Genomic DNA, 19898 nt, shown 5'->3' on the forward strand with positions numbered 1-19898 from the left:
GCCTTGGAAGGCACCATTCATTAAAAGGAGGTGAGCCAGGTGTGACCACTGGCCCAGAAAAGTCACTCCAAAAATGTCTCGGTGAAAGGACTCTCCTGGCCAGATTACCTAGGACCTAATGACCACCAAACACCAGGAGCAGTGGCTTCTCCATATATTACTTGGCCCTTCCTACCCCATTTCCCTGTGTCTTTGGAATTCTATGGCTGAGTTGATAGGTCCTGGTTGTGACTTGGAACGATTATGTGCCAAACCTAAGAGTTTGGATATTGCTACCAATGATAACAATAATGAATATTCATTGAATACTGGACCAATATATGGAGGCACCCAGCACCTGGACTCTGTGACTTATACGTGCGTGGGCACATCCTACCCCTCAGGCTGTCCATCTAGATTAGTGCAGGCTTCAAATTAGGGGTGCAAGAGAGGTGAGGAGAACTGGCTATTTCTGACTGGGAATGAGAGTGTGGACCAAGAATCTAGTCAGAAACAGGTGCAGGGAGAGGGACAAAAAGTAAGGAAGAAAAGGTATAGCTTTGTGCTCACACGACGGCCACATGGCTGCTGATGGGCTATCAAGTGCATTCCAGCCTCTGCTCACTGAGGTGCTGGCTGGCTTTGCTTGTCTCCCTTAGGGCTGGCAGCAGGAGCAACCTACATCTATGGGTAGCTGAGGAAGACAGGGTGGGCTGGAAAAGATGGTGTCCTCCAGGAGAAAAGTGAACCTGCAGTGCAGGTGACTCGTTCAGCCCAACAGCCTTCTGGAACCCAAGAGGGTTCCAGTCCTCGGAAAAGAAACAGATGGGAAGTAGGGCATATGATGATGATGGAGCTCTTGGAGCTGGCATTCTCATACTCATGCTCTGTCCCCCTCACCATCTTTGGACCTCATTGCAGCAGCGGGGAGCATATATTGAATTCACTACTACATATTTTTATATGTCATGTTTGAAAATGGCCACTTAACTTCTCTGAACCTTGTGTTTCTCAACTAAAAATTGCAGATATCAACACCTAATTGCAGATAACAATATAGAATTATTGTCGTGAGGATTAAATAAGATGATTCAGGTCTAGGGGAAGGTCCCCCTTCCTGTCAGCAACATTATTCATGGAAAAGTGGACTAGAAAATGAAGGATGGGAGCCCTCTCCTGGAACAGTTTTCAATAATGGAAGAAGAACTTGGAAAGCAAATGCAGGCAGCAACTGGTGGCTACAGACTTGGGTCCTACTAAGGCCTTTAGATCTCTGATCTCTCCCAACTGTAAATCTCTAGTATCAGCTTTGTCAGAATCTGCATCCAGATCTGCTGACTTGCCTCAGGTTTTCTTTCATGGTTGCTGTGAATAAGTCCCACCTCGGTGGTGCATTTTCTGCTTAGAAACATCTGCCCAGCAAGCTTAATACGAGGTAAGATAATACTTGTTTTGCAGATAGGCTGCAAAACAAGATCTCACTGCAGCTCATGCAGCCACGCAGGCTCCCTGAACTCACACTGAGGGGAACATTTTGGCTCATACCCATAGCCTCTGATGATGAATTTGTAACACTGAACTGGATCATCATTTCAAAGGAGAGAAGTGAAGTAGAAGCCCCAAGCTAGCTGAAAATCTAGCCAATCAGCAAAGTGTTTTTTCAAGATTAAGTCCATCGGAATCTCCCAGATTGCTTATTAAAAATCAGATGTGTGGGCCTCCCTCAGAGCTACTGAATCAGAATCTCTGAGCTTGGGAGTTGGTACATGCACAACGAATTTCATGCACAACAAATTCCCTAGTGAGTCTGATGTACAGTAGTGTGAGAACTACTATAAGGACTATAAGGACTGAAGGGAAAAAACATTCACTTAAATAGATTAAAACCAAGTTGGTAGATTGAGTGAGTTAAGGGCACCATTGTTCACTCCTTCCTGGATCCTTCCATTTGCAGGTAACTTTGCAGGGTTCTTCTAGTCTTACTCCAGGCTTAGCCATGTAGCTTGCTTTGGCCAATGGGATAAACTATACACAGTCATATAGTAAACACTCTGTGTGCAATTGGGCCTCTGTTCCTGCACCTCTGCCATTTCCATGAGAATACTACCTGGGCCTGCTGTAGGAAAAGACACCTGGCACAGAGCCAAGTCCCTCAGTAGTCTCAGCAAACAGCCAGCCAACTTTCACCTGTGTCAGTGAGCCCAGCCAAGATCAGCTGAGCTGCCTAACTGGCCTACAGCTGACTGCAGATATAGGAACAAGCCCAACTGACATCAGCAGAGCCCTGTAAAACTGCTAGTTATATAAGTGTTTATTGTTGCATGCCACTGAAGTGTTGTGGGGGTTTTGTTTTTGTTTGTTTGTTTAGACAGAGTTTTGCTCTTGTTACCCAGGCTGGAGTGCAGTGGTGCAATCTCAGCTCACTGTAACCTCTCCCTCCTGGGTTCAAGCAATTCTCCTGACTCAGCCTCCCAAGTAGTTGGAATTATAGGCTTGTGCCACCATGCCTGGATAATTTTGTATTTTTAGTAGAGATAGGGTTTCCCCATATTGGCCAGGCTGGTCTTGAACTCCTAACCTCAGGTGATCTGCCCACCTTGGCCTCCCAAAGTGCCGGGATTACAGGAGTGAGCCACTGTGCTCAGCCTTGTTTTTTTAAAACACAGTTTGTGTTTATTGTATGCCACTTAAGTTTTTCTGTTTTTGTTTCTATTTTAATGCAGTCTGTCTGTGATATGGTTTAGCTGTGTCCCCACCCAAATCTCATCTTGAATTGTAGTTTCCATCATTCCCACCTGTCATGGGAGGGACCTGGTGGGAGGTCATTGAATCAGGGTGACGGTAACTCCCATGCTGCTGCTTTCATGACAGTGAGTGATTTCTCAGGAGATCTGATGGTTTTATAAGGCACTTTTCCCCCTTTGCTCTACACTTCTTCTTCTTGCCACCACGTAAAGAAAGGCATGTTTGTTTCTCCTTCCACCACGACTGTAGGTTTCCTGAGGCCTCCCCAGCCATGCTGAACTGAGTCCATTAAATCTCTTTCCTTTATAAATTACTCAGTCTCTGGTATGTCTTTATTAGCAGCGTGAGAATGAACTAATACAGTGTGCATTTTTTTTTTCTAAAAGCAGCACCACCATAGCCATAGATAACTGATACAATGGAGACAGGAAGTAGAGTATGGTAACTAAAAGCTTTGACTCCAGAGAAAGCCTATATGAGCTTAACTCCTCAACCCTCTCTGTATATGTTACGTGGCTATAGGTAAATTATGCAACCTTTCTGTGCTTGAATCCTTATGTGTAAAATGGAAGTGATGATAGTATTTGCCCCATAAAACTGTCTTAAGGATTAAAAAAAACTTAATGCATGTTAAGTTCTTAAATAGTGCCTGATACATAGTGCTCAAAAATCACTAGCTATCTTTGCTGCTTTCTAAAGTGTACTATCACCCTTGGGCAGGAATTCCTGCGTCTGTTAGTGAAGCAGTAAGCGTTTGTTTCCACCAACAAGGTACGGGACTCACAGAGACACTTGCCTACCAGAAGATGATCTGACCATTATTTGTTCTTTTGTGCTATGATGATTTCCTCAAGGCCCATGTTTTCCTCCACTCACATCATAGTCTTAAGAGGATGGTCAAAAAGTGTGTGTTCTATAAAAATATTGCGGAACATCATCTGTGAGTTTTGCCCCTGTGAGTGGGATCCTTGGGACTCCAGCTTTTCCAAGCTGTGACTCTGGGAAAATCACTTCAACCTTTTAGAACCTTTGCTTGCTGCCCTGTCAAATGAAGGCAACCCCTAGCTCAGAGGCTTGGGTCAGGGAGTAAACATGGTAACACTCACAAACAGCCCAGTACGGTGTGGGGCCTGCAGCAGGTGCTCGGTACACATCAGCGCCCTCTTCCCTCACCCTGGCCCTCCCTGCAGCCCCTGTAGGTGGTTTCTGCATCCACTGTGCACAAGTCCTTCTCCGTGTCAGGCCTGGTGGGGCCCTGACCTGGCAGCTTCCCCAGCACTGCTCCCATCTGTCTGGATGGGTTAGGATGGGGTCTTTGAGATTGTCACCGGACTGCATGTGTTCTCCAGCTCCACTGATGACGGCCGCTCCTCTCAGTCCATGAATGGGAACCAGCTTCCTTGTGTCAGCACTGCTGGGGGCTGCTTCCCTGAGCTGCCATAGCTGTGGTAGGGGCACGGCCTTCCCTCCCTCATCCTTCCCAAACCAGTCACTTCAAGGTGCCAGACAGGGATCTCTCTCCATTTCTTGTAGCATCCCGTGAAGAGCACACCCAGGTTCATATAGTTTCTCCCTCACCATGATGGGGAATTTAGGACACTTTCCCTTGAGGCAGGGTCAAAGGTCAATGTGGAACAACACATGGGGTCACTTCAGAAACCTCCCTCCCCTCCTGCAGCACCCCATGAGACATTTGGCACCTTGATGCAAAACTCCCACAGCTCAGGGGAGTCAGCCTCCAGGAGGCCGGAGAGACCTCTCACCTCTCCTCCTCCCATGGCAGCTACTGCTTTTGCAGCTTTCTGCCCATCCTCGCCAATCCCTTCTCCTGGCTGAGTAGGGGCTGGGTAGGAGCCTTTAGACTGAGCTAGATCCTGGGCCATCTGAGAGGGGTAGATGTGGGCTGAGAGGCTGCTGTCTGTAGTCTAAAGTGGGCTTGGCTGAAGGGCACACACAGAAGAGGAAGTATTTGGGGAAGAAGTCAAGTCAAAAAATCGGCTTCACAGAAAGAAAGACGCGGGAATCAGCCTGAGCGGCCCGTGACTCTCTGAGCCTCTGCAGCCAGGGAGGGCTATTTTCTTTTTTCTTTCTTTCTTTTTTTTTTTTTTTTTTTTTTGAGACAGAGTTTTGCTCTGTCACCCAGGCTGGAGTGCAGTGGCACGATCTCAGCTCACTGTAACTTCTGCCTCACTGGTTCAAGCAATTCTCCTGCCTCAGCCTCCCGAGTAGCTGGGACTACAGGTACATGCCACAACACCCAGCTAATTTTGTATTTTTAGTAGAGATAGGGTTTCACCATGTTGGCCAGGCTGGTCTGGAACCCTCGACCTCAGGTGATCCACCTGCCTCAGCCTCCCAGTGTTGGGATTACAGGTGTGAGCCAGTGTGCCTGGCCGGGAGACCCATTTTCTAAACCAGGCTTGTAAACAAACTTTTTCTACAGAGGCCCAGGTAACAAATATATTAGACTTTGCATGCCATACAGTTCAACTGCTTAACTCTACCAATGTAGTCCAAAAGCAAACATAGACAATAGTAAACACACGAATGTGGTTGTGTTCTAGCAAAGTTGTATTAATTCCAATAAAACTCTACTGAAAAACAGTCATGGACTTGTAAATATTTATGAACCTTGACATTTAAATTTCCTATAATTATCACATCCCAAAACATTCTTATTGTTTTTACGTGTTTAAAAAAATCATTAAAAAATGTAAAAGCTGGCTGGGCGTGGTGGCTCACACCTGTAATCCCAGCACTTTGGGAGGCCGAGGTGGGTAGATCACAAGATCAAGAGATCGAGACCATCCTGGTCAACATAGTGAAACCCCGTCTCTACTAAAAATACAAAAAATTAGCTGGGCATGGTGGCGCATGCCTATAATCCCAGCTACTCAGGAGGTTGAGGCAGGAGAATTGCCTGAACCCAGGAGGCGGAGGTTGCCATGAGCCAAGATCACGCCATTGCACTCCAGCCTGGGTAACAAGAGCAAAACTCCGTCTCAAAAAAAGAAAAAAAAGAAAAAGTAAAAGCCATTCTTAGCTTACAGGCCTTATTTTGAAAGGTGGCAGGCCACGTTTGGTCCACAGTTCATGGTTTGCCGACCCCTGGTCTAAACTGCCTGTGGGCTATGGACAGGGCCAATCCTCAGAGACCACCCCTGCATCCTTTCAGGAATCCCATTGGATCCTCAAGGGGATCCCAGGCAAATAAAGGCAGAGTTTTTAAAACTGCAGATTTCTACCTACATATATATGGGTTAGAACATCAATTTGGTGGATCACAACCAGTATCTTTTCAGTGAATTAAAGTGAAAAAATACTTGAGTGCATTGTTCATAGTAAGGGTAAGTATTGCTTCATTAAATTTTATTTTCTTTCTTTTTTGTTTTTGTAGAGGCAGTGGGTCTCGCTATGTTGCCCAGGCTGGTCTTGAACTCCTGAGCTCAAGTGATCCTCCCAGCTCAGTCTTCCAAAGTTCTGGGATTACAGGCATGAGCCACTGTGCCCAGAAGTTTCATTAAATACTAACTTCATTTATATACATGAGTGATGGTTAATATTAGGTGTCAACATGCTGGATGGAGAGATGCTTAGATGACTGGTGAAACATTGTTTCTGGCTGTATCTGTGAGGGTGTTGCCAGAAGAGACTGACATTTGAGTCAGTGAACAGGGACAGAATGGTTCAATGTGGGTGGGCCCCACCCAATCAGCCGCCATCATGACTAGAAGAAAGCAGGTGGAAGGAGGTGGGATAGCTTTGCTTGCTGAGTTTTCTGGCTCTCTTTTTTCTGCTGAGATGCTTGCTCATCTCCTTCTGTCCTCGGACATCCAACTCCAGGTTCTTTGGCCTTTGGACTCTGGGATGTGCAGCAGTAGCTTGCTGGGGGCTCTCAGGCCTTCGGTGGCGGACTGGAGGCTACACTGTGGGCTTCTCTGGTTTCGAGGCTTTCAGACTTGGACCAAGTCACTACCATTTTCCCTCTTCCCCAGCTGGCCGATGACCTACTGTGGGATTTCACCTTGTCTTCATGTGAGCCAGTTCTCCCTGTGAACTCCCTTTTATAGATATGTATATCCTATTGATTCTGTTCCTCTGGAGAACCCTAATACAGCATGTGATTGTGAATGTATGTGTTTATGTGTTTGAACAAAATTACCACATAAAATGTGTTTCTTACTGAGGGTCGCCGCCCAAAAGTTTAAAACACATTGCATTAGAATTGTGTCTTCTGTTGTTGCCTTTGTTGTTCTGTTTTATCCCAATCTTACTTCCCAATTCATATTTGACTCTAAATGATATTGGAATGGACTTGCCTTTCTTACCCAGAGAATAACCAACGGCAGGACGGGAAACCCCGGACCTCCTGGCATCTTAGTGCTTCACATGATACACAGAGTAGAGCAATAGGCTCATGTGAATCAATGGGCCTGTGCCATGCAGACAAGTAGCATCGCTTGAGCGTGGCCTAACCTGTCACTGGGAGCTGGAGGTGGTAGGGAAAGAACTAATCCTGACAGCTGGACAGGCCCAGCCCTTCCCAAAGCCCTCTGAGATCCTGCTGCTGATGTCCTGCTAGTCTTGCTTCTTTTTATTTCTCACCTTGCCTCAAAGAGCAAATCATTCATTACTCCCTCCAGACTCCTGGCTCACTCACACCTTTGGGCCTTAGTTTGCTATTTCCTCTCTCTGCATTGCCTTCTCACCTTCCACTCTTTCCAACCTTAACTCAGTCAACACTTCCTCGTTTCTAAAACTCTGTCTAGGTACTCCCTCTATAAGGAAACCTTGACTAGTGACCTCTGCCCTGCCCCAGTTTGAGTTAAGCCCCTTCCTCAGGTCCATCCTGACAACCTTGGCCATCAAAACCTATCATACTATAGCTCTTACTATATTTCTTCCAAATGATCTGTCTCCATATCCAGCTCTGCCACGCAGAGAAGGGACTGGTGTATATTTATCTCTGTATCCCTAGAACCTAGTGCTGTGCTGAACAGATAAATGGCGAATGAATGAATGAGTGAATGCCTCAATGGAGATGATGCAGTTAGGATTTGGCCTTCCCAGTCTTGAAGATGGCCTGGAGTAGCCTTGTAACTAACCAGGCTATGCTGCTGGAGGCTCTGCATTCTAGACATGAGGATCTAGTCCTCAGTTTTGTCTGATTTCTAAAGAATTTGCTGTAGCTTCAGGTCATTGATCTTGTAGACACACATCCAAAATGTCATCATTGCCAGAGGGAGAGAATAGGAAGGGAGTTGAGTTGAAGCTAGACTTTTCTGAATGAACCTTGTTTTGGAGTTGAATTTTGGAACCAGTAAATGTTTTGTATAACTTTAATTAACTGAATAAAAAATTCTCCCAAAATAACGAACCTAAAAGGGAAATCTAACTGTATATCTAGTTTTTGACATGACCACACGTAAGAAGGCTTATTTCAAATGACTTGAAACCTCAATATTTTCACTATACATCTTTTGTGGATCTATCTTGAGAACCAAAAAGTATCACAGAGATATCAATAAATCTTACTCTGCATTCAGTGGTCTTATTGTAGGTAGTAAAATATAGTGATATTGTTATTTTGAAGCCATAAAATAAGATAAAACAAGTAACTTCTTCAATATTGTTAGGATGGAACCCAGATTTACAGTATAAGGAGATAAAACAAAGAAATACAAATTATAAAATCAGGAAGATCAAATAAAATCCTGAAATTCTTACTTTAAGTTGAAAATATCAGTATTAACTCATGATTTGGGTTGTGGGGGGTGGTTTGAGACAGAGCCTTACTCTTGTTGCCCAGGCTGGAGTGCAGTGGCGCAATCTCAGCTCACCACAACTTCTGCCTCCCAGGTTCAAGTGATTCTCCTGCCTCAGCCTCTGGAGTAGCTGGGATTATAGGCACCCACCACTACGCCCAGCTAATTTTTATAATTTTTAGTAGAAATGAGGTTTTACCCTGTTGGCCAGGCAAGTCTTGAACTCCCGACCTCAGGTGATCGGCCTGCCTCAGCCTCCCTAAGTGCTGTGATTACAGGCATGACCCACCATGCCCAACCTCATGATTTGTTTTTGTTTTTCTATAAAATTAATAGTTTCTAGTCACGTCCACTGAAAACATTTAGAAGCAGTAATAACTGAATAACAAGAAACACCCCTACTTCTTACACTGTGGACTCTAAATACCATTTTCCACTAAAAAGAACAAGGGCTTCTTGATCTGGAACATCTTGTCATGCCTAAAAGCAAGGAAGCAGTCAAAGATTACTGTGATCATATCAAATGATATGGTAGCCAACTTAAAAAGGTTTCCATTGACCAGAAATGAGACAGCTTGGACATTTTAAAAAATCACAAAAACTGGCCAGGTACAGCGGCTCAGACCTATAATCCCAGCACTCTGGAAGGCCAAGATGGCAGGATTGCTTGAGGCCAGTAGTTTGAGACTTCCGTGAGCTGTGATCACGGCACTGCACTCCAGTCTGGGTGACACAGCAAAACTTTGTCTCCAAAAATAAGTAAAATAAAAAAATCACTGCAATGGATTGAAATATATTAAATATAAAAAGTCCTTGGGTTCAAAAATAATACTTCTCATCCCACTTCCCCCTTCCCCCTCTGCCACAATAGGTAAAACCTCCTTGGTCACCTTAAGTAGTTGCTAGGACACCAACTCATTATTCTGAAAGTCGACTGATAAAGAAAAAGCATCAAATATTCTGCCTTCTTTATACAAACTGTACCTTATAACAATCAAATAGTTGCTATTTGATTTTTTACAGAAGCACAAGTAGTAAATGCAATCAGAATGATAAAATTGCAAAATTACCAGTTCGCAAACCCTAAAGAAATAATGGCTTTAGCAGTCAGTGACTGCTAAAGCCATTAAGTTAAAAATTGATGAGGAATTCTACAATGCATGGATTGAGATGATACCACCTGAACTCAAAGATCAAAGTTAAACCGGCCAGATGTTATGTGCACCCTGATGGATACAATAGGAAGTATATAACATCACCCATGAAATATTATCATGGAGTATTATTCTCCCCACCAAAAAACCAAAAACCTCAATGTAACGAATCATGTAAAAACTCCCAGTTCATAGGAAATATGAGACAGAGAGGAATACGCTAATTGACACCATGAGTAATTAATCAGAAATATTAAGTACATGGAAAATTCTACAGGTCATATTACCTATTTACATCTAAAGGTAAAGAGCTCTTTTTAAAAAGAGATGGGGAACAATGATAGATGAAAAGAGATTTAAGAGACATACCAACTTCGGTGACTCTTGTTGAAAGGGAGGCAGATGTTCATTATACTATCCTCTCAACTTTTCTGCAGGTTTGAAAGCTTTTCAAATTTTTTAAAAATTAAAGACATATTTGCCAAAAGCATTGTATAAATCTTGTTTAGATACTGATTAGAAAAAGCCAACTACAAAATATATATTAAAAGTAAACAAATAAATATGTGTATTTGAGACAACCAGGGGAAATGCAACATGATCTTTATTACAAATTGTTAATTTGGTTGGATGCAATTATTGTACTATAGTTATGTTTTTAAAAGTTTTTATAGTTAAGGCCAGGTGCGGTGGCTCACACCTGTAATACCAGCACTTGAGGAGGCCGAGGCGAGTGGATCACGTGAGGTCAGGAAGTCGAGACCAGCCTGACCAACATGGTAAAACCCCATCTCTACTAAAAATACAAAAAAATTAGCCAGGCGTGGTGGTGGACATCTGTAATCCCAGCTACTCAGGAGGCTGAGGCAGCAGAGTTGCTTGAATCTGGGAGACAGAGGTTGCAGTGAGCTGAGATGGTGCCATTGCACTCCAGCCTGGGCAACAAGAGTGAAACTCCATCACAAAAATAAATACATACATACATACATACATAAATACATAAATACATAAAAGACATAGTTAAGTAGTAATAAATGCAAAGATATTAACATAGTGCTAAGACCACGAGGTACAGGAGGAGGAATCGGCTGAGTGTTGTTAGAGTTAGGATTTGGGCTCAAATCCTGGTATCGCCACTTTTTAACTGGGAGAACCTGAGTGAGTTTCTTGTCTCTCTTAGCCTCAGTTTCCATCAAATACTACCTGCCTTGTAAGACTGTGGAAATTAAATGAAATAATGTTTATGTAAGTACCTGGCACATAGTTGATATTTAACAGACTTTTTTTTTTTTTAATGTAAAGGATTATCCCTTACAGACAGATTTGCATTTAGGCAATGTCAACATCTTTAGTGGCTCATGACAGATTTGCAAGCATTCAGTACAGGCTAATGACTAAGTTACTCCCTGCATCACTTGAGCCCAGGTCACCTGTAGTTTCCATTGGTCCTGAAAGCGTTACACTATAAAACAAGGAGAGATCTAGAGGAGTAGGCAGCCCACACTGGTCATATGAGTGAGGTGGTCACACAGTGGTCAGATTAAATGAGTTAACAAATATAAGATGTTTGGAACAGCGCCTGACTTATGGTAATATTGTGTAAACATTATTATTATTAGAAATAATCTTGCATATTACAAGCCAACTTCAGCTTCTGCAAATTCCTACTTTTTCTGTTTCCCTGAACTCCCTCTCAGGTGCTGAGGTGACAATCTATAAATTGATATATTTTTTCTACGTTTAGAAAGGATGACTCAATCTCTTAATTCACAGATTCTGCTCTTGCCTTGGGCTTGAACCATTTTGAGTTTCCATTTTGACTGCATTATCGCTAATGGCTCTTTGGCTTTCAGACAACTGCCTTGACCCATAATGATGAGGGAATCGATGGCCCCATGGAGTCCTCGCTCCAGCCTCATCCTGTTGCTCCAAGGGAAGTCTGGTCCTCATTGCAGGCAGTGGTAATCAGAGACAGAGACACGATTAGTCTTTCACTAATACACTAAGAAATTCTCAGAGGAGAGCATAGGCTGACTATCACCCTAAGAAATCTGCCAGTTTTTAGCCTTTCTGCAGGGGAGATTTCTATGTTTCAAATTCTTTCCCTGACCATGAGCTGCTCAGTATAAATCTCCATGTAACATGTATTCAGTGCGTTGTACTACGAATTTGGGCTTTGGACTTGGAGCTGCTTCAGACAACAAATGTGGACTCAGAAACATGACCTGCACAAGGACTTTGTGACATTAGTGAAGGCACCACCTGAAGACAAACGAGTTAGCAACAAGACCTGTGATTCTGAGGCTACATCAGCCTGGGAGGAAAACACTTCATTGTCTTCATCTCAACTTGAAATTGCACGGACCTCAGCTCCCTTGAACCCACTACTGCCTGCTATTCCTGGGTTCTCCAGGCTGTGTCTCACATTTTCTCACAGTCCCAGCCCTCCTGGCGGGGTGGTGACCCGTATTCACCTCTTCTTTTCCTAGGCTCTCCCCACTGTGTCTCCTGCCACAACGTGCCTCGGAAGCTCCCCGAGAGCATCGTGGTTCCAATGTCAGTATAAAACCTCACTGTCCTCCTGGAACCTGCCTCTGATGCTTTTTGGCCATCTGATGTCGCATTACTTTAAATTAGCAAGAATCCAAGTTAAATGAGGTCCAGTGTTACCGGCTGGTTATGGCTTGGAGAAGAGCATCCAGTTAAGATGGCAGGATGGCGGGATCAAGGAGCCACTGAACCAAATTTGCCAGTGTTAATTGGTGAGGCCACATCAGGGCTTGGGCTTCAGAGTGGCCAGGAAGAGAGGTCAGCAGCACCTGGTGAAGGACTTTGAAAATAGCCCGAAGACATCTTAATCTCTTCCAAACGGAAAGTAGCAACTCTCTGCTGAGAGAAGCCCAGCAGAAGCCATCTAGCCTTGCTGGGGTAAGTGACCTGATTTAGTGCAGTTGGCTTCCCAGCACGCTTTTTTTAAGGAATAACTGAATTTTCTACTATATGGCAACCTCCCACTCCATCAGCATGTTGAACATGCATCCATTTCAGAGCCTCTGCTTTGAAACTACACTGTTTGAATTCAATACCTGTTGGCAGTGAAAGGTATCTGAGTCACGTGCCACCAAAGTATGTCACCAGCAGCGAATCCATTGGGGTCTGCAGCAACCTTAGTTCTTGTCTCAGAAGAAAGAACTCAACTGAGGTGCATAAGGCAGAAGGAGAGGCCAAGGCAAGTTTTAGAGCAGGAGTGAAAGTTTAGTAAAAGCTTTAGAGCAGGAATGAAAGAAGGGAGAGTACACTTGAAAGAGGGCCAAGTGGGCGACTCAGGAGATCAAGGGCATGGTTTGACCTTTTGACATGGGGTTTTCAATGTTGGCATGCTTCCCGGGTCTTGCGTTACTTCTCCCAGCTCCTGAGATCTTATTGGGAAGCTGCTGATTACCAGTTTCAGGTGCCCTCTAGATATTAGGAGACTGCCTTTCCCTGGTGCTGGCTGGGACCATTTGCTATGTTAGAGAGACAGTTAACAACAGCCTGACCATGACCTGATGGTTGCCTGGCACTCCTGGTGTATGTGTGGGGGCCCTCTCCTGCCCTTCTCATACCCGACTAGCTACCCACTGTCACACACCCGGCTCTGAAACTTAATAGAAATGTCTTTGGACTTATCATTTACCCTCTGTCAGCCTCAGTTTCCTCACCTGTTGGTTGGTTTGTTTAAGTATCACAAGACTACCTGATCTGTACGGTTGTGTTTGTGACATCAAATGCACCTACACACTTAGCACAGAGCCTGGCACATGGTAAGCACCCCATCAGTATTTTATGTCATCATCATAAATCACAACCACCATTCCTCAGTGCTTTTATTATCCCACAATTGTGTATTTGATATTAATAAAGCCTGCCATACTGACAACGTGCCACAGACTACACTTCAGAAATGAGCCTCCAATCACAAGTCTTGAATCACACAGGCAAATAGGACAATCAGGCTGTCGGAGTGGGTGTGGAGATCCCCAGAGGAAGACCTATGGTCTGTTCTCTGCATGGGGTCACAGATACGTGTGTCCAAGAGCCAACATGAATTATCAAGCTTTCCCAGGTTTATTCCAATATTTACTCACATTTCCTGAAGAACTTGAAAGGGATTCCAGCCCATGGCCCCTGCAGTCTACTTCCGATCCTCCCCATTTCCCTCTCTGCCTCAGCTTCTCTGGGGTCTCTTTCCATGCAACCCATCACCTTAGCACTCTGCCATACCTGACCTGCTTATTTTTCCTCTTTTCTCCTTCCCTCCCACCCCTGCCTCTTTTTAACTTCTGCAGCCTCTCCCATCCAGTCTGTCTCTTTCCACCCTATTCTCCATCATTAAAATGTAGAGCAGGGATGGTTGGCCAAGAGGCAAGTCTTCTTAGGCAACAGCCTCAGGGTTTCCACGATGACTTAAAGTAATAGAAATAATGTCACTAGAAATGTATATAGTGCCTTAACATGTATTATCACATTTAGTCTTTTAAATTTAATGCTGAGTGGATAAACACAACATTCTCTTTGGAGGGCAAGGAAGGTAGAAAAGAATAAAAATTCAGAAATACCAGCAGGTTACTAAATCTCGGCTCCAAGAAATGTACAGCAAGCATTTCCCAGGTGTTCTTCTGCTCCTCAGGCCTTTGCCAAAGCTCCTTGCCCCTCCCTCGTAGATAGAAACCTGACTCCCAGCTTTCCTTCCTAACCTTTGCGCACTACTGTGGCATTCTCATGTGGGGATGGGACTGTGAGTTCCGTGAAGGGCCTCATTTGGATCCAAGTGGAGTCACCACACATGGCCTTCCAAAGGCTTGTCATCCCTACGATCTTTGGGGTACCTCCTCTGGGGATCTCCACACCACTCCCATAGATGAATTGTCCTATTTGCATGTGTGATTCAAGAGCTGTGATTGGAAGCTCACTTCTAAAGCAGCAGTCTGTGACATGTTGTGAGTAGCAGTCCTTTATTTCTACAGGTGTTACTATAGAAATAACACCTATAGAATTAATTATAAAGTTTCCTTTAGGCCGGGCATGGTGGCTCATGTCTGTCATTTCAGCACTTTGGGAGACCAAGGTGGGCCAATCACCTGAGGTCGGGAGTTCGAGATCAGCCTGACCAACATGGAGAAATCCTGTCTCTATTAAAAATACAAAATTAGCCATGCATAGTGGTGCATGCCTGTAATCTCAGCTACTCAGGAGGCTGAGGCAGGAGAATCACTTGGATCCCAGAGGCAGACGTTGCAGTGAGCCAAGATGGCACTATTGCATTCCAGCCTGGGCAACAAGAGTGAGACTCTGAAAAAAGGAAGTTTCCTTTATAGAGAATCCATATATATACTTTTTTTTTTTAAAGAGTAGTTTTAGGTTCACAGAAAAATTGATTAGAAAGTACAGAGATTCTCCGCCTTCCCCGCTGTACCCAACATACAACCTCCTGCACTATCAGCAACCCCACCAGAGTGGTCCATTTGTTATAACTGATGAATCCACATTAGCATAGCATTATCAGCCAAAGTCTAGAGTTTACATTAGGGGTTCATTCTTGGTTCTGTACATTCTATGGGTTTGGACAAATGGTTCACCCTTGTAGTATCATACAGAATAGTTTCATGGCCCTGAAAATCCTCTGTGCTTAGTCTATTCATCCTTCCCTAACCCTGATTTCTTTATTGTCTCCGTAGTTTTGCCTTTTCCAGAATGTTAAACAGTTGGAATCACAGCATGTAGCCTTTTCAGATTGGCTTCTTTCACTTAGTAATATGCACTTAAAGTTCCTCCATGTCTTTTCATGGCTTAAGAGCTCATTTCCTTTTAGCACTGAACAATATTCCATGGTCTGGGTATGCCACAGTTTATCCATTCGCCAACTGCAGGAAGTCTTGGTTGCTTTCAGGTGTTAGAAATTATGAATGAAGCTGCTGTAAACATCTGTGTGCAAGTTTTGGTGTGGCCATAAGTTTTCAACCTCTCTGAGTAAACACCAAGGAGCATGATTGCCGAATCATGTGGTCAGAGTAAGTCTAGTTTCATGCTCTTAATACACATTGTCTAGTTTTATCTTGAAATATCTCATGTCACTTGGATGACTCTCCCATTTTGCAGTTTGGCAACTGAGACTCCAAGGGGTGAAGGGACTTACCCAAGATCACCAGACTAAGATGTACCTGCTGACTTGGAAGAGGAGAGCTCTGCCTTTGCCATCACTGAATTTCAACGCCTGGTGTCTCCACCCCTTGCCAGGCAGAGTTCTAAGCTGGCTCCTTCCCCATCGCTCTTCTCTCAGGCTGTGGTTGACCAGGATGCTTAGAAGGGGGGTTCAGCAAACCCCACTGTCCTGTCCAGGACTTTACTCCTGCCCATTGCTCACTGCCCCCTCCCCCCGCATCCAGACTTTGCAGGGACACGAGACCATCTTTCCCCTTCAAGGCTGAAGGGTCTGCCTGAGACTTCACACACAGGGATCAAACTTGACAGACCAGTTATCACCTAGATAGAAAACCCTGCTCCAGCTTCACAGTGCCCTACAGGCGGCACTGTCCTGTAAATCTGTTCCATGCCAGGAAGAAGGCTGAGTAGGGAGAGAGTTGTGGTTTATCACCATCCTGCAAATCTGTGCAATGGAAGGGAGGTTGGAGTCTCATTTCCTTTCTGAAGGACAAGCGACCTACGACAATAGGCAATCAGTTGTCTTGAGAGTGTCTTCCTTTTTTTAAACTTTCTATCAAGCTCTGTTCTTTAGCCATTACTTGTTCAAAATCGTTTCTTCAGAATTGCCTGTTTATTCTCCCTAAATGTAGTACGTTGTTTCCCGCACAGTATGTCCTCTCCTGGGGACACAGAGAACCCACGCTAATAAGGGCTATACACATTTTGTTGTTCTTTAAAATTTTTTTGTGAGCGGGCAAAGCACTCAGAACCTGGGCATTTTCTTTTTGGTAAGAGGATGAGCAGTTGCAAGTGGTGTGATTAGGACTGTCTCCTCACAATTATGACTGAGATCAATTTATCTAGCCTGAGTAGCTCTAGGAAAACAGGAAGGTGGAGATACAGGAGGACAGAGCCATTCATCTCATCTCCACATCCTGATTTCTTCTTATTCCATGCAGGAAAGAGACAGATGCAAAAGGAGGCAACAAAATGGCTTTTAAACATTAACTAAGCGTCAGGTGCATGCTGATTCCATGGGGATAGATACTTCTGCACTTGGGACCCTCCCATCTCCCAGACCTTGCCCTATTCCACTCAGCTGTTGACTCTTCCATTTAGCTCTCCTGAGTTGTATCCTTTACAATAAACCATAGTCATAAGTATTTTTTTAAGAAATCAAAATTAACCAAGCATCAGAATATGTTGATCACTAAAGTCAGAATGGTAAATGGTTGCAATGTTCTTTTTGAGAAGCCATTCCAGTGATTCAGAACTCTTAAAAAGCTGATGAATCTAACAGAAAGGGCGGACAAGGACTGGCCAGCCATTGACAATCCTATCAGTCATCATGGCAGCACATCCTTCCAGCATGTAAATGTGGCGCTGGGCCTATACCTTGGAACAGTGAGCATTGTGTTTCTGACAACATGGATTCCTCAGGACCGATGATACAGGTGTTTGACTTCTGTGTTTCTGTGCTGGGGAGAGCAGGAGAATTACTGGTCAATACCTTCATTGAAGGAACCAGGCACTGGGCACTGTGGACTCCAGGGGCAAAGAAAGGGCTGAGTTGTGGAAGCGTGGGGGAGTGGGTCTGGCAAAGCTTCATGGTGGAGGGACTTTCCTGTAGGGCTTTCGTAGACAGAGGAGGTGCAGAGGAGAGGAGGACTTCCTGGTTGTACCGGCTGAGGCGGTGTGAGATGACGCAGGGCGAGGGGAAGAGGGCAGAGCTCACTGGGCTGAAGAGTAATCCCGGGTGATGACGATCTTGGAGAAACAAGGTGTGTGACATGGAGTCGGATGGCAAGGGGACAGTGAGAACACTGTCATTCATACTCAGTAAGCAACAATTTCTATTTCAGGCCCATAATCTGTACTGATTGAAAAATGCTTTGCAAATGGTGAAGGGAGATTGTAGTACTAATGCTGTTGCCCTCAGTCAAGGTGTTTTTGTTTTTCTGATAGAGATAGGGGTCTTACTTTGTTACCCAGGTTGGTCTCAAACTCTTGGCCTCAAATGATCCTCCCACCTTGGCCTCCAAAGCACCGATATTACAAGCATAAGCCACCACATCTAGCCTATTAGCCAAGGTATTTTTCTGGAAGAAGCATGGGGGGTGGGTTCTGCTTTTCTTTAGTTTCATTCTCTCAGTTAGTAAGAAAAACATGTTATATTCACCTGTGGCCAGAAATGGAACTCATTGAACTGAGAATGTTTATCCTTCATCCCTAGGAAGTTTAAAAATGTTTTCAAAACTTTTTAAACTGCAAGAATAGGCCAGTCACGATGGCTCACCCCTATAATCCCAGCACTTTGGGAGGCCAAGTGGCACACGCCTGTAATCCCAGCTACCTGGGAAGCTGAGGCAGGAGAATCACTTGAACTTGGGAGACAGAGGTTGTGGTGGGCTGAGATTGCCCCATTGCATTCCAGCCTGGGCAACAAGAGCAAAACGGTCTCAAAAGAAAGAGAGAAATACAAAATAAAATATAAAAATATAAGAATAATTCTATTAGAGAGGCTTTCAGGATGCTCATATTAATGTATGCACATTTCAACAAATATTTATAGACCTGTATCATGTATGAGGTGTGCACACCAGAGACACAGGCAGCCCTGACCGTGGTGGAGCCCTGCTGAGCCACTTCCTCTTCCAGCCCTCCCCGGAAGCCTACAAACACTCCAGGGAGACACCATTGACTCTTTCTATATTGACCATAGAGCCTGGGTGTATAGTAGGCTACACCATCTAGGTTTGTGCAAGTTCAGTCTACGATATCTGCACAAAGACAGAATCGTCTACCAATCCATTTCTCAAAGCCTAGCTCCATCATTAAGCCACACATGACTGTAATTTGATAAAGACAAGGTAGTTGGAACAGTGCCTGGCACATAGTAAGCACCACTAAGTGTTTACTCACTGGTAAGTGCTTGTTATCAATTCAGTCCTAGGAGGGCATGGGAGGCAAATGCATCTACTTAGGCCACCAACCTTGAATCAGAAACCAGCAAAGACATTGGCATAGAAAATCAGCATAGAAAAGCAAATTTAAATTTCTTTAGAAAACAGGTTATAAAATTATAATTACAGTCTAATCCCCATTTTGGGGAAAAATATGTATTTATACATAAAGATTAATGGGTATTACCGGATTGATTGTGTTTCTTCCCACGTACTCAAAAAATATGCTGGAAGTCCTAATCTTCATATTTGGAGGTAGAGTCTTTAAGGAGGTAATTAGGGTTAAGTAAGGCATTTTGGGTGGTTCCTAATTCAGTTCAACCGAAACCTTTATAAGAAGGGGAAATTTAGACACAGATAATATATGTGCACAGAAGAAAGACCACAAGAAGACACAGCATGGTATAGCTAGCCATCAGCAAGCCAAAAAGAGAAGCCTCAGGAGAAAACAAACCTCCCAACACCTTGATTTTGGGCTTTCCCACCTCCAGAACCATGAGAAAATCAGTTTCTAGTTTTAAGCCATCCAATCTGCAGTATTTTGTTATTCTCAGGGTAGAGAATTTGCAACAGAGTTCAATTCAATTTATTTCCTAATTAAACGAAAAACCCCCGCTAGTTCTTATACAAGTTTTCACAAAGAATTACAAAACAAAGGAATACCCTCAGGCTGAGCTCCTCACAAGTTTAGATTTTAAATCTGTTTGCTGCCATTATTTCCCCTGACTTTGTGGTTCTCTAGCCTGGAGGCCTGGTTGAGTGTGTGACTGGCCAGGGGCCAATCAGCCACGGTCCTTACTCAAACGCTATCAGGGGTGTCCTCACCATAGGCTTGTCCTAGAAATTGAGCAGGGCTTCTGAAAATTACTCCATTCTAAAGAAAGGATGGTCCATTTTTACCTACTGAACACTTGAGTCTTTGTTACATCTAAAATGTTAAATTTGGCTGGGCACCATAGCTTACGCCTGTAATCCAAGCACTCTGGCAGGCTGAGGCAGGCAGATCACTTGAGTCCAGGAGTGTAAGACTGGCCTGGCCAACATGGTGAGACCCTACAATAAAATTTTTTAAAAATTAGCTAAGGTGTGATGGCCCACACCTGTAGTCC

Source organism: Saimiri boliviensis, chromosome 4 (genome assembly GCF_048565385.1).
Source record: "Saimiri boliviensis isolate mSaiBol1 chromosome 4, mSaiBol1.pri, whole genome shotgun sequence".
In the NCBI taxonomy this organism is placed as follows: Eukaryota; Metazoa; Chordata; class Mammalia; order Primates; family Cebidae; genus Saimiri; species Saimiri boliviensis.